Consider the following 12856-nt stretch of genomic DNA (forward strand, 5'->3'; position numbering starts at 1 on the left):
ATCGTCAAAAATTCATAACAATCAATATTTGTTACACTGCTCGCTATCAACCTATTTAAAACAACCCAGTCTCGACGGTTAATATCCGCACCACAAGACCACACTCCCAACACGAAACTACACTCTACGAGAGCTTGGAAACCGCAAGCATTTGGTTTGTTCATAAAACTTCCTTCCCTACTCACCTTTCGGAAGTTTCGCATCCATCGGCGCGAGAAGATGATGCACAAAGGGGAACCAGGTCGGCGTAAAATTGCGATGCTTTGGTCAGATCCCTCTTGCAGCATCATTAATTTGACACCGGTAGCTGTCAATCATGATGGGCCGTTTCGGCTGCGGCAGCATCGCTTACCACATGCTACTGTTTGAGTATATGGTAAGTGGTTGGATTTTACTGCACATTAAAAACTATATGCACATTCACGACGTTGCGCATTAAAAGTCTTCCAACAGTTGCGAATCGTGTGTCCGAGTTATCAACCTGCATATGCAGGACACTGCTCAAAAGACGAAAGCGCCGAAACGAGAGCACCCTTTCCAGAATAATCAGGTAATCGTTAAAAAGTTTAATTTGTCATAAAGACTTTATAACACACAATAATTACGGCGGATCAAAAGCTTAGCTTTTGAGAGTACTGGTTTCGCAGGTTCACAATAAAAAGTTTCACCAGGTTAATTTCATGTGTCCGGGAATTTTCTAAAGTAGGATTTCATACAACGATGCAGACCCCATGGTACAGTCACTTGAGTCTTAAACAAATAATAAAAAAGTGTAACACGACACCGCATCGCCAAAGCAGCCCTACGGTAGTGACCTTGTGGAGCCTCGAATGCTTGTGACATAACGTCGAACGACGTTGTCTAATGAGACATATGTAGGCCAACTTGCGACCAACATTCACACGATGACCAGCTTCAAAAGGAAGTGATAAATGTTTTTCATGCATAAATTTGGAAGGTTTCATTTTGTATTACTCATCTAATCGAACCTGTGGCGCTCGAATGCATTGCCCCTGTTGAACGAATGTCCAAAATTCCACTCAGGTAAAAACCGTATGACACACTTCACGCCGAAAGGAATGAAGGAACATACAAAAGTGTCACACTCTCGGATATAGACCAAGTGGCGGAATGCCTTCGCCCTGGAATGCGTTTGTTATCTTTGTACTATTCTCTCGGTTCACTTCGTCCAATGATTCCTCTAGTCGACAAGTGTGAACTTATTGTTTCTCAAATTAATTTATGTCATATTCTGCTGCCGCCACATTCCGTAGGGACGCATACCTATCGAATGCGCGTCGAGTGCGACTTGAAGTTATGCTGTCGAATAGACCGTGAGGTGCGTCGGGCTTTGTCATGTCCCCGGCAGCGCTAGAACGGTTATGCGCGTATAAACATAAACAACTTTGTTAGTAAATTCGTGTGTTCTTTCTCCATCCGCAATCTACACTCTTCACAACACTCACAAAAGTGCCGCCTTCCGTCTGCTAGCTGCGGGGGAAGGCATTTCGAGAGCGCTTATGGCGCGGAATTTGCCGCGATTCGGTCGGACACACAACAGAACGGAACGGTTCGAACCTACTGAGCGTTGCGCCGCGTTTTGTGCTTGTTCGGATTTCTAGTTCAAGTGGCCATCTTCGCTCAGTAGAGCATTCCACCGGTGAATGGGGTTATGGAAGATACTGCTTTTTTTTCGAGTGGAAGCTACGATGGTTGCTGTTTGTTGATGGGAAGAAGTCGGGATTTGGAGCTTTTTGACTCTTAGAAAAAATAAAAATAAGAAAAATATCTATCAACGACATTCACACACAATGGTTGGTAGCCATCCGCAGTCCTGATCCAAAAAGTTATTTTCCATTACCAAATGACCATTTTTAATTAATTAGATTTGTTTTAGAAAATTGTTTTATAATATGATATATTGTAGAAATCTTGAAAACTTCTTGTCTGAACAAAATTGTGGTCAAATGTGCCAGAGCAAAAAATCATTCAAAAATGAAACAAAAAAACAACTGTTTTCAATTGATCTCAAAACTCTAGATATTCTTCATTTCGAAAAATATGGCGTACAGTATTATCGTCTTTTTTAAAATGAAGATTTCAATTCCACGAATGAAAGCATGAACACCTTGCAACATAGTGCCAAAATACATTCTATCAAATACATACCGGGAATTTGTAATTTTAAATCTTCCCGCTGATCATGTTTCTTTTTTTTTGAGTTGAGTTCATTTTTATTTTTTTTTTTGAATTGGTACTACTGTCCGCTTCGCAAATACATGCAATTCGGGGGCGTTTTTATACACGCCGAAATGTGTGAATGTTTCAATAATATACGTTGGACGTTCATGTTAAAATCGAAACTAAGTGCCTGAAGTTCATCAAAACAAGTAAAATCGCGGTTCGAGAACTACGTACACAGGAGAGATGCAATAATTTCAGAGGGAAATATAAAATACAATGATCGTTTGACAACCCTTCCGTTCACATATTTTGGTAGTCCTAGAAATCATATCAAACGTAAAAGAATGGTCATCAAATTTGTTTGTAACGAAGAATATAATCAATTACAATGTATGAATTGATCTTGATGGCAATTTTTCAAACTCTTTTCTTACAAAGCAAATATGTTGAATTCAATAAAATACAAACAAATCCTTACTAAGACAATGGTAGTGCCACGTCAACCTTGCGGTTATTTCATAATATAAACCAATTGGATGCTGGTAATATGGACTTATAGTGGGGGGATATGGAAAGGTTTGTAATATACGAAGTGTATAAGTTTATCGCTCGTGAGAGGAACAATTTCATTCAACCAAGGTCTGAACTCATCAGGAATGTCTGTTAAATGATGAAAAATTCGAATTAATCCACCTAGAAATAATATTGCGTTTTAAGCGGTATAAATGGACAGACACTCAACTATTTTGCTTTTCGTTCAAGTCAGCTTCTAGACATTCGACATTTGGCGATTTGATTTTCGTTTATAGACGCAGATCATTCCTTAACTATAGAATAAACAGACTTTTCACAGTCCATCTCACTCCCACAGACAACTGTCCGCTTCACGCACCAGTGCATTTATTTCAATAATTAAAATTTTCCACTCACAAATAAATTTGCTTTTTCGTACACATCTAATATCAGTTTTTTGTGAACTCAGAAACCGAAATATACCCATCAACGAATTGAATTTTGAAATTAAACCACTCAAAATGCTTAAGGGGTAGAACACTATGGAAACTTGGAAAAATAAAAAAAATATATATATTTCTGACTTAAAATGTTTTCTGGGTTGACTACTTTATTGTAGTTTTTGTCCCAGGTCCGAAGTTAAAAGTCAATTAGTGGACCTATGTCTTTGTTTGAGGAGCACGTGAAGAATGTGCGCAACGCATATATCAGTTGCTTATATGAATGTATATCCTCCGGGCTACCAATGATATCAAGAAATATAATCGATGGATATATCTAGATTGATTTTTGAATTGGTTCTATGTGCATTTGTCGATCAAAGATTCGAACAACTTGATTAGCTTACTATCGCGACCAGAGCGGCGAATTTGTATTATTGTAGTTTTTGTCCCATTTATACTCATTGTAAATTACCGATTTTTAGTTATGGGGGTAAGACGAAAATCAGAACACAATTTGAATACATCAATACTAATGCGAAAATAAACGTAGCTATCCACCGTGCATATAATTCCATCCAAGATAAATGAGTCAACACACGCCCAAGCAAACGAGCTCCTAATGCAAACGTCTATCCTAATGTTGATATCCCATACAACGGATTAACTCGTTACATGTGAATCCTGAAAAGAAGCAAAATATTGCGTAGCAAGCTCAACCCCTGTGTGATTCTCCTGTCAGCCAATGTTCATAAAATTCGCTTCTCCGCTATGAAGTTACATTCATATTCTAATCGGGAAGCAGTTAACATCATCAACCAAATAGAAGAATCCGCAAAGAAGCAGGATAAACATCTAATTCATCATCAGCAACGGGAACATTAGAAAAGCAGTAACATCATCAGAAACAATTTTTCTGCACAATCTGAACTATCTGCTTCGGTCCTGTCACAACGTGTTCCATTCCCTTGTTTACCAAGCCGAAGGAGTAAGCCGTTTTCAGAACCATCAAAACTTTCACTAAAGAATTGTTTCAAAATGTTCGATGCATTCTAGAGTAATATCAACCGTATACGGTTGGTATGGAGGCGCGCTGTTGTTTTTATGCTTTGCTTAGAACGAGCAGAGACAAAACGAGCAAAGACAAACGAGCGCTAGAATTTGATGTGTGTGTGTGTGTATGTGTGTGTGTGTGGATGAAATGAGGCGCAATCACACAAGTGAGAAACGATGTTTAGCATCCGAATTCTGCGCTGTGTTCATTCGGTGCTCTCATGTTTATGAATTTGGTATACTTCGTACCAAGAGGGAATAAGTGTTAGTTATGAACGCGCGCTGATGAAAATTTAACTCAAGTGCAGCGCAGCGTATTCTACGTATTCTGAAGACTGCTTATTGGTGATTTTCTCAACCGATCAATCAGTTTTCGCGCACTGTTTCCTGGTTAAAAATTTGGATACGATTGGATTTTATGTTGCCTTTCTGCAAAAGGTGCTGCATAGTATAATTTGTGAATTATTTCTTTTGGAATATTTTTTTTTTGTATATTGGTGACTTTTTCCGTTCGAAGCGATACTGCTTCAAGGAAAACCTCTGCTCGCTGGCAGAAGAACGAATATTGTTTTAACTAGCAAAATCACACTTCGGTAAAACCTCATTGATTGCTATATCGCCACTGTGAAAAGCTTAATGAATGCTTTTTGCAAATCCCACTTATAATAATCCTCTTCTGCTTTGCTTCTGCTCGTCAGTGCAAGCTTTGCACAGTTCTCGCTTTGTGCATATTCTGAAAAAGCATTCTGAAGCAGAAATATTTGCATGTTGACATTTGTTTGTTTTTTTATGGAGTTTTTATGGAGGCTTTATACTTTTGCGAATGATATATTTCCACTATTCTTGAAAAAGGCCCTTTTCGGAAAATAACGTTAAACTTTAACTAACGACTTTGAGAAAGGTTAGGCCGGTCGATATCTGGATGACTGTTGAATCGTGAATAAGACGACTTTTGTTCTACCAGCATATTTTTTTGTTCACAAATTTCAACCACTTGCCACTCAGAATGCATTCGAGGCGTGTTATTTGGCATAGAAATCTCAACTAAGTACTAATAAAAATGACGCACGTAATACTATGTTGAGATGGCGGAGTTCTCTAAGAACGTTAGTGCCATTCAAGAAGAAAAAGAACGGATGGAAACAACAACAACAACAACAACAACAATGTGTGCGTGTGATGCAAAAATACAGAGGCACTCTCTGGCTGGCATGAAAATTCACGCATACCTCTACCGAAAAAAGGAATTCCGACGTGTGTTCAATCAATAGCAGAGCCATACGGTTCTCCGGTGGAATTAACTCCTTATGTTTGGTAAACGGTGAAATAAAACACGTTGTGACAGGAGCGAGGCATAAATATACGCGTTATATTCCATTCAGGTTGTGACGGGAAAATTTAAACTCGATTGCTGTTGATTTTGTTCCTCTGCTACCGATCTTTTTGCTGATGTTATGCATACCGGCTGGCAGAACAATCACACATGGCCTGCGAGACAATACTTCGTTTCTCTTCAGGAAACAATGTTCAATAATGATTTTTGTTTTGCTTTGGTATCTGGATACAAAAATCATCTGTCTTGAGGTAATTTGCAATCATGATCAAATCGATTGAATTTTCAGATACGGTCACCTGTGAGCGAACAACGAATTTTGAACTTATGCTACCAATTATGCATGTTACGATTGTTCTCATACATATTCCGATCTCAAATAAGTCAGCAAATCAAGATTTATCAGCCACAATAATGGTTTATCTACCTAGAGCCAGCAGCAGCCCAAACATAGTTGCCGGCTACACCTGGAGCTGGATCCCAAAGCTTATGAAACGCTTTCTCACTAACTTAGCATTGACGCTATCCCCCATATCTCACTGTTACAAAACGCTTTAATTACACATCCCCCCTCCACCCCCCCTCGCGCTTGTGATCCCATTATTCATTCTCTGCTCGGCGAGCGACTCTAATAATCTCATTATCATAATCACCTAATCTACTCAACATATAGTACTTACATTCATGCTCGTAAATTTAACTGCTGGCTGCGCCTTGCTCCATTTGAAAGTGGCCTCTCCCGCCCCAAATGGACTGCTCTCCGCTGCCGCCGGTGGCAGATTTAGGCTCAACAGCTTCTTTGCGTGCGCAGAGCAAAAAATATGGCCTACTCTCGGTCTTGGCTGGACTCCCGTAGCAATTTTCACGTACCGCGTTCCGCGAAGCTTCCTAAAATGATAAACCGAGAGGTAGCAAAGGAAGAACAAGTGTTAGTTTGCGTTTCGTTGCCATCGTTGCCATGTTAACGCTAAATAGTTTCAAAGCATGCAACGGTCGTTTCGATACTTCTGCGCTCTAGAGCATATAGGGCGGCGGAATTTGCTTGCATCTCGAGCATGGCTAGCACCAAACTGACCGAATAACTGACCGCTTGCAGCGGGACTACTAGCTGAATAGCTAATTGATGTCGTACAGCGTTGGCCACCCAGGAAAATAGTCCGTCTATACTCGCGGGCACAATCACCGAACCGATTCGCACCCAGGTGGGGTTGAAATTGATATCAAAATGGGTAAATAAAACCAGATACCTGATTGTGAGACATAGGTCATCGAACAACACGTGTGAGTGTGTGTGTATGTGAGAAATTGTTATGCAATTTCGCTGGTTAACTGAACACATATGTTGTTACCAACCATACCTGGAGCGAGCTCTGGTTTCGCTTTCGCCTTGCCTTGCTGGCTAATGACATTTTCCATGGAACGAGCGAGACAAACTGGCGATTCGATCAAATTCCTTATAGTTCTTGCTGCAACCGGTGCGGAGGTTTAACCTGAGCGCTTGCACAAAAAGTATGTGCGAGCGCAGAAATTCAAAAAAACGCGCTTATAAATGAAAGATTTTGTCCTAAATACTTCACAACAGAGCACAGAAATCTGGGTGCTTTGAATTTCAGACAAAAATTACCAAATGTACCAAGTTTCAAAAATATCGGCGAGATATTCTTAAAAAACAATCCTGAAAATATTTCAATCCTAAATCCGAATATCGTGAAAGAAAAATTCGAAGAAAAATCGTTAAATAACAACATAAAAAAGAAAAAAAAATAGTTTGGAGAATTAATAATAAGAAAATCAGAAAATCAGAAAATCAGAAAATCAGAAAATCAGAAAATCAGAAAATCAGAAAATCAGAAAATCAGAAAATCAGAAAATCAGAAAATCAGAAAATCAGAAAATCAGAAAATCAGAAAATCAGAACATCAGAAAATCAGAAAATCAGAAAATCAGAAAATCAGAAAATCAGAAAATTAGAAAATCAGAAAATCAGAAAATCAGAAAATCAGAAAATCAGAAAATCAGAAAATCAGAAAATCAGAAAATCAGAAAATCAGAAAATCAGAAAATCAGAAAATCAGAAAATCAGAAAATCAGAAAATCAGAAAATCAGAAAATCAGAAAATCAGAAAATCAGAAAATCAGAAAATCAGAAAATCAGAAAATCAGAAAATCAGAAAATCAGAAAATCAGAAAATCAGAAAATCAGAAAATCAGAAAATCAGAAAATCAGAAAATCAGAAAATCAGAAAATCAGAAAATCAGAAAATCAGAAAATCAGAAAATCAGAAAATCTGAAAATCAGAAAATCAGAAAATCAGAAAATCAGAAAATCAGAAAATCAGAAAATCAGAAAATCAGAAAATCAGAAAATCAGAAAATCAGAAAATCAGAAAATCAGTAAATCAGAAAATCAGAAAATCAGAAAATCAGAAAATCAGAAAATCAGAAAATCAGAAAAATCAGAAAATCAGAAAATCAGAAAATCAGAAAATCAGAAAATCAGAAAATCAGAAAATCAGAAAATCAGAAAATCAGAAAATCAGAAAATCAGAAAATCAGAAAATCAGAAAATCAGAAAATCAGAAAATCAGAAAATCAGAAAATCAGAAAATCAGAAAATCAGAAAATCAGAAAATCAGAAAATCAGAAAATCAGAAAATCAGAAAATCAGAAAATCAGAAAATCAGAAAATCAGAAAATCAGAAAATCAGAAAATCAGAAAATCAGAAAATCAGAAAATCAGAAAATCAGAAAATCAGAAAATCAGAAAATCAGAAAATCAGAAAATCAGAAAATCAGAAAATCAGAAAATCAGAAAATCAGAAAATCAGAAAATCAGAAAATCAGAAAATCAGAAAATCAGAAAATCAGAAAATCAGAAAATCAGAAAATCAGAAAATCAGAAAATCAGAAAATCAGAAAATCAGAAAATCAGAAAATCAGAAAATCAGAAAATCAGAAAATCAGAAAATCAGAAAATCAGAAAATCAGAAAATCAGAAAATCAGAAAATCAGAAAATCAGAAAATCAGAAAATCAGAAAATCAGAAAATCAGAAAATCAGAAAATCAGAAAATCAGAAAATCAGAAAATCAGAAAATCAGAAAATCAGAAAATCAGAAAATCAGAAAATCAGAAAATCAGAAAATCAGAAAATCAGAAAATCAGAAAATCAGAAAATCAGAAAATCAGAAATTCAGAAAATCAGAAAATCAGAAAATCAGGAAATCTGAAAATCTGAAAATCTGAAAACCAGGAAATCAGAAAACAGAAAATCAGATAATCAGAAAACAGTAAAATTTTCATATTTCTAATATTTTTTTGAATCCCTATTTGGCTCACTATAAGAGCTGTAGTCAAAAACGTAGTTTTTCTTTTTTCACGTCATACTCAATAAACGTGGATTGAAAACTCGAAAAATTACTCAAAGCGCGTCTATTATGGTGTTATTACAAAATAAAATCATAGAAATGAAATTTTCAAAATTAGAATAATTTTTTGGTATTTCAAAATTTAGGATTTTTTTTTATTTTTAGATCCATTAAAACATAATTTTCATTTGAATGTACCTGTTTTTAATATGTGTTTTTTTTCGGAATGTTAGAGGATTTTGCGGTACAATTTTTTAATAATTTGAAATTTCGGAATTATTCAATTAAGTTTTGAGACACAGTACTGCTGTGTTTGTACTTTTTTATATTCATGACTTTTAATAATGTATCGAATATTGAACGTGCTATTTTAAGACAATTTTTGGATACAGCTATAAAAAAAATGGATTCGGCGTTGGAAAAAGTATATTGATTTTCTTTAAAAACACAAATTCCCGGTATAAATTTGACAGAATATATCACATATTTAGTGAACAGCGAGTTGTGAAATCAAAACTCGAACACAGATTATTTCCAATTGGTATGGTAGATCGGTGAAAATTCTGTAACAATAAACATTTTAATACCAAATGTCAAATGTCACCTAAATACGGTCGAATGTACCAAAATTTATGAAAAAAATAATACTCAATTATTTTCCACAATCGGGACCAAAAAAGTCGTTGATAGAGGATATTCACTTGAAGTCAAACCCGGGCTGCATGAGCATCTCCCAACAAAGCTTCCGCATCTCTGCCAAAAGACAGCTTGCAGTAAATCAATAATTTTTTTTTCTTATTTTCAACGTCTGCATTTTTTAATTTTTTATGAAATCGATGATTAATAAAATCATAAATTTAAATTCATAAGATTAAACATATCAACATTTGTTCTATTTATAGAATTATACAAATCACAAAATCACAAAAATGGATATAAAAAAAATATTAAAAGTTTATTAGATATTTTCGTACCGCGCAGTTCTCGAAATATTCTGAAAAAAGATCACAAATATCTACAGGTATAATAAATATATAAACAAATAAATATACATATTTAAATATAAACTAATGTAATGGGTCTCAAAATTCTAAAACAAATTTAAAATTTAAAAATATTTTTTTTGTACCGCGCAACACTGTTAAGTGCTCCCGTGTCCGAGTGGTTAGCGTCATAACTAACATGCCGGGTGTTCGGGTTCGATTCCCGTTCTGGTCGGGGGAATTTTTCGTCAAAGAAATTTCCTCCGACATGCACTGTGATCACGCGTATTCTAGAGCTTGCCACTCAGAATGCATTCAAGGCGTGTTATTTGGCATAGAAATCTCAACCAAGTACTAATAAAAATGACGCAAGTAATACTACGTTGAAACGGCGAAGTTCCTCTAGGAACGTTAGTGCCATTGAAGAAGAAGAACACTGTTAAAATTCTCAAAAAATCACACATATCTAGAAATAATGCAGAAACAAAATTTAAATACGAATTAGAGTAGTAGTGAATCTCAAAATTCCCCAAATTTTTTTTTCATTTTTTCATGAATTTTTTTAGCACTTAAATTTTTGGTAAAAAAAAATATTTTGATCAAAAAATCGAAAAATCAAAAGCTTAAAAAATCAAAAAATCAAAAAATCAAAAAATCTAAAAATAAAAAAATCAAAAGCTTAAAAAATCAAAAAATCAAAAAATCAAAAAAATCAACAAATCAAAAAATCAAAAAATAAAAAAATCGAAAAATCAAAAAATCAAAAAATCGAAAAATCAAAAAATCAAAAAATCAAAATATCAAAAAATCAAAAAATCAAAAAACCAAAAAATTAAAAAATCAAAAAATCAAAAAATCAAAAAATTAAAAAATCAAAAAATCAAAAAATCAAAAAATTAAAAAATCAAAAAATCAAAAAATCAAAAAATCAAAAAATCAAAAAATCAAAAAATCAAAAAATCAAAAAATCAAAAAATCAAAAAATCAAAAAATCAAAAAATCAAAAAATCAAAAAATCAAAAAATCAAAAAATCAAAAAATCAAAAAATTAAAAAATTAAAAAATCAAAAAATCCAAAAATCAAAAAATCAAAAAATCAAAAAATCAAAAAATCAAAAAATCAAAAAATCAAAAAATCCAAATATCCAAAAATCAAAAAAATTAAAAAAATTAAAAAATTAAAAAATCTATTATTATTAATTAGTATTAAAATTAGTATATAACTCGTAGAATTATTTTTAGAAGTGTTTAAACTCATTAATCAAGAAAGAAACGCGTTAATGCGTTGAATGAACCCGCAATTGGTTCACAGAACATCATCAAAACAATGAGTAAAACTAAATTAGTTTAATCATGTTTCCATGAGTCATAAATAAAATATCTCATTGCAATATATTCGCTAGATAAGCACTGTGCACGATTTCTCGGCATTGGCTTCCCCATCTCCGCCGTGAAAAACACGCGCGATTTGCCGTCAACGGGCGGACACTAATAAGTGCTAAACCAAGCGAGCTATCAAAACAACGGCTCGCTCGCGTTGCTTAGTGCGGCAAATTTACCATTATGCGCCGCGTCAACCAGTTTTCTTTTCCATTAAAAATGATTGCCCAACAAATGCCGCCACATACCGCCCTTGTGAGGGCCAACAAGAGAGATGGCGGGGACAAGACATACTCGCAACATTGCATTTGATGGGGGAATCTTGTTATCCACTAATGTTTAGACGACAGAAACGACAAACAGCCGAGATGAAACGGATGCATATGCTACTTATCCACCATTAGCTTGTAACAACTATAAGTTAGCGTCCGATAGTGTTATTAACACATCGAGAGTTTTTTCTCCGGTGTAAGGGTGGACGTTGTTGCGTGTGTCTTGGTTGAACGAATTAAACTAACTAGCAATTGTCGTGATATAAATGACCCAAACTGGTTCAACGGTCAATGATGCTGCCAAATTTAATTCATCTTCAATTCCTGGATAATCCGCCACCATGCGGAAACGCGTACTGCTGAGCCGCGGAAGATCTTCATCCGAGGGGTCGTACCAATAGGTATAGGAAATGAAAACATTCGTGTCAGCGATCGATGATGAACTTGTTTTGCGCTGGCTGCAGACTCCGCGTGAATCCAGTCAGTGTTGGCGCATGATCAAAACACAAAGCAACTGCCCGACGTTGTCGGAAGAAGTGGCGAGCCATTAGCATAATATGCCGGCTTGAATTAATATTTGCACTATCATATGAGACGCAGGCAAGCAAGCAAGCCAAGGAAGGTTTGTTTAAGCTGGCATCTTGAGGAGGCGGTTTGGTGCAGAAAAACGAGCTCAAGTTGGAGAAATACGACCACCGATGCTTGGTGCATGTGTGCATATATTGGGAAAGTTTGTTAATTTGCGAACCCCGCGAGAGCTACCGACGGATAGTCGGTAGCACAAATAAAGGAAAGGAGGAAAAAACTGCTTAATTACAGAGTACAGTGTGTCGAAATTAATGCAAATGAGATGTTGCACAACGGAAGGAAGTGATATCTATTCATTGCATAGAAGCTGTGATAACGGAAGAGCAATAAATAGAGAAATGGGTGTCGATTTCCAAAGCATACGGGTCTGTAATGAATGTATGAGGGTCTATAAGGTAATCTATCCTATGAGTTTTTTTTCTGAGCGAACGGATTGCAACGTTTCCTAGTGAACACAGTTCATTATTGGCAGAGCACAGCAAATGTTGCTGTATTGGATTACAAATTCTCCATTAATCACTAGATAGCCTTAGTAGCTTCTGGTAATGGTAACCTTAGTGAAAGAAAACATGAACAAGAGCACTCATAAGATTAAATCTGATCTGAAAGCATTATTATTACTTTAAGCTCGAAATATCAATCAAGCTTGCTTGCTTTCGCGTATCCATTTTATTCCCAAATACGAACCCCCATAACCAATTGAATCATTAGCTTTCGATCCATTTAAGTAGCTAATAACCCTT

The 12856-nt window shown here is 35.5% G+C and overlaps 1 protein-coding gene across 2 annotated transcripts in view; it reads right to left on the reverse strand.

Moving 5' to 3' along the window:
- The window catches only part of LOC129780629 (uncharacterized), a 196803-nt gene that overhangs the window by 100410 nt on the left and 83537 nt on the right, over positions 1-12856 (reverse strand). The window contains exon 2 of one of the 2 annotated variants that reach the window (XM_055789111.1): positions 6204-6411. The exons of the other annotated variant lie outside the window; for it this stretch is intronic. The gene's annotated coding sequence lies outside the window, so the exon portion shown is untranslated. The remainder of the gene's footprint in view (positions 1-6203; positions 6412-12856) is intronic. 2 annotated transcript variants of the gene reach the window in all.

The sequence above is a fragment of the Toxorhynchites rutilus genome, chromosome 3, assembly GCF_029784135.1.
Source record: "Toxorhynchites rutilus septentrionalis strain SRP chromosome 3, ASM2978413v1, whole genome shotgun sequence".
NCBI lineage: Eukaryota > Metazoa > Arthropoda > Insecta > Diptera > Culicidae > Toxorhynchites > Toxorhynchites rutilus.